The sequence below is a fragment of the Malaya genurostris genome, chromosome 3 (genome assembly GCF_030247185.1).
Source record: "Malaya genurostris strain Urasoe2022 chromosome 3, Malgen_1.1, whole genome shotgun sequence".
Classification (NCBI taxonomy): Eukaryota; Metazoa; Arthropoda; class Insecta; order Diptera; family Culicidae; genus Malaya; species Malaya genurostris.
Genome location: NC_080572.1, coordinates 269,805,986 through 269,809,196, shown reverse-complemented (window position 1 = coordinate 269,809,196; position 3,211 = coordinate 269,805,986).

The following is a 3,211-nucleotide window of genomic DNA, read 5'->3' as shown; positions in this document are numbered from 1 at the left end:
GTTTCAGCCCTCAATTAGTCCGTTTTTTTGTATGTTTCACATGCAGGATAGCTTAATTGGCAAAACTATTTAGGAGGATAGGAACTATTTTCGGGTTCGAGTACCGTTTCTGCGGTAGCTTTTTCGCGGTTTTCATCACACAGTTGTATTCGCATATTATGTAAAACTTACTCGTTCAAAGCAAGTTCCTAAACTTAATTATTTTTTATTTCCTTTTTAGGGCATTTTAAAATTCGTCAAAAACTGAAAAATGTGCGAAAGTAATAATATCATTTTTTGAGAAGCGGATGATAATGATTTGGATTTAGAGTATATTTTCTTTTTGGTTGAGACATTTTTCCTTTTTTTTAATCATCCAAGTTTCGCTTGATTGTTGTGACACGCTCTGAACAAGAATTAATAATGAAAGAACTACAAGGATCAGCCCCATGGGGTGGTCGAGCCATTGATGTGGAACAAGGCAACCAAAATTTCTAATGATCTACAATCAAACAGTTCAATCAATCGTCACACTTTTGAATTCGCAAATGCATGAGAGTCTGCTTAGATTGAACTTTATTAGGAACCAATACCGAACACGCGAACCCAGAATATAGACTTTATTTGTCGTGATTTGTATTTGTTTTGTAGCCGCCAAATTAAACCAATAGCCCAAATCTATACAATTATATGTTTGTACACGATACGGATATCGATCGGAATCCGACTTCTGGTTCCGGAATTACAGGGCGATATGTGCAAAAAATGTAAATAAGTGCTCTCACTTTTCTCAGAGATGGCTAAACCAATTCTCACAAACTAAGAAAGGTTAAATTGTCTGATACAAAGTTCCTAAATTTTATTTGGACCCGACTGCCGGTTCCGGAATTACAAGGTAATATTCACAAACTTATGAGAAAATGTGCACTCAATGTTCTCTGAAGATATTCAACCGATTTTCGCGAACTAAGATGTAAATAAACAGTCTTGAAGTGCTTTAAAATGTCCCTGAAAAGTCGACCCGAATCCGACTTCCTTTAAACCAACTTTGAAACTACTAATCCCCGATTTCCGATTCCGAAAGCACCGATAATAGTCAAGAATAACTCCAAACATTCGATTTTTCAGCAACGGATAAGCCGATTTTCACAAATCTTGACTCAAATCAAAGCTCTCATTACTTTAAACGATACTGTGAAATTTCCAAGCATATTAGGCTTTGTGACAGTTCATTTACAACCACTACTGCAAATGAGATTGGTTTGTTTTCATCAAAAAATGCCAGTATTTAATACAATTCAGACGAATAATCAACTTCGGTCGATGCCAAGATTAATTCAAGACTAATTTTAATCGGATATCATTTACGTACCGGACGCCAAAATGTTCCGTGACGTGGACGTTGACGCCAACGTATATAATATATTGATCACCAATTTTTCACTGTGGCTGGCGTTCTTTTTTCACCGAGAATAGAAACCCCAATAAAGCGATAAGTGTCCAAACTTTCAAACCGTCATACAAAATGACGATGCAAAACTAGTACGCATCGATACGTGCTGGTGTGAAAGAAGAAGAAAACATCACCACCTTTACGTACGAAGCACACAGCATGCTTTGTTCTATTCCATATAGCATCTACGAGAAAACGAAAATTCACGTTTTCAAAACACAACCGAATTCATCGACTGTGATTACAAATGATTTTCAATTGTTACCTCGACTGAACTCTCGAGGACAGGTGGAGCATCCCTCAACCGAATATGACGTTTATTGAAGCGGCCAATTTCCGGTCGTATTGTTTATGTGTCATGAAACGAAAACGCGGTGTAAAAATACATTGGCTAGTGACTGAAAGAAATTCAGCATAATTTCGGATTACTGATTTATTATCAACTGTGAGTTATGTGTAAAATTTAACCTAACATAAATAAATATGATTATATGGAATTACAGGAATACAGTAGAAAAGGAGCAGAAAGGCAAGTGAAAAAACTGGTTGTGAATTAGAAAGCGAGGGAGGAAAATTGAAAGTAAAAAAGTTTATTTAGTTTTAGCCAGCACAAAAAAGTGCTGCTCATTATTTCTTTCCGTTTGGGGTCGACCGAACATCAGTATTGGGAAAATCATAATCAGAAAAAGCTCATTTCACTATGATTCGAGAAAAAATCAGTTCAAGAGATTTTCTGAAAAAGTTCAGTGACTGAAAAAATCACTTCCGATATTTTCTTTCATGAAACAAGCATCCGCAAAACTCTGAACCTCGAAGTTCACAAGTGATTTTTTGTGTCAGCGAAACTGGATGACGAGTTTTAAACCCAAAGAAATATAGCTAAAGAGATAATCGAAAGTGAGATACTTCGATGCCAAATTTCCACTACGCTTCAGTTCGACATCGAAGGGATTCGTGCAAGATTCAATTATTATATTATCATCAATATAAAAAACCTCTGCAGAATAAATTCGCAACAGAATCGCAACTGAGAAATAATAACTGCAATATTTTCGATGTACGATATGTGGCAATATTTTTGCCACATTCCAAATAGTGATTATAGCGACAAAAGGCTGTTTTTATTTCAGCTGGCTGATTATACTGCACTATTTAGTTTAAACCCAATAAAATGTTATTTAGCATGAATTTGATTCATATAAGTAACAGAAGCGCATAATCGTCAGCAAATCTCGAACACACAGTAGGCGCAGATTTTGAATGGCGCGTTCGAATTGGCGTAGCGGTAGTCTGCGCTCCTGTTACTCCTGCGTACGTTATTGAAGCTAAATGGCATGACATGCTAATTTTTTTTCAGCTTCATAACATGCTTTGTGATTGTTTTTATTATCATTACTACTATTATTACATTATTGATGTAGTGCCGAATAAATGTCAAATACATCACAACTATTGATGCTTTTATCAACCACCCTACGCACACTGAACATTTTCAGAAAGGTTCAGTATTTGTTCATCGGCAAATTTATTCATCGTGTATTCTGCTAAGGGTTGAGATACAACGGTTATGAAAACTCATTTACCCAAAATCTTCTGTTCGAGAATCATATCAGATATATTCAATGTGCGCTCGCTAGTAAACTTTTCACAACTGATTTTTTGCCTTTCTCATGTAGAAAGGCTATGCAATCACGGTGAAAACCGACTTTTTAACTAAGGCCTCGAGGGCCGAATGACATATACATTTCGACTCCGCTCGACGAACTGAGCAAATGTCTG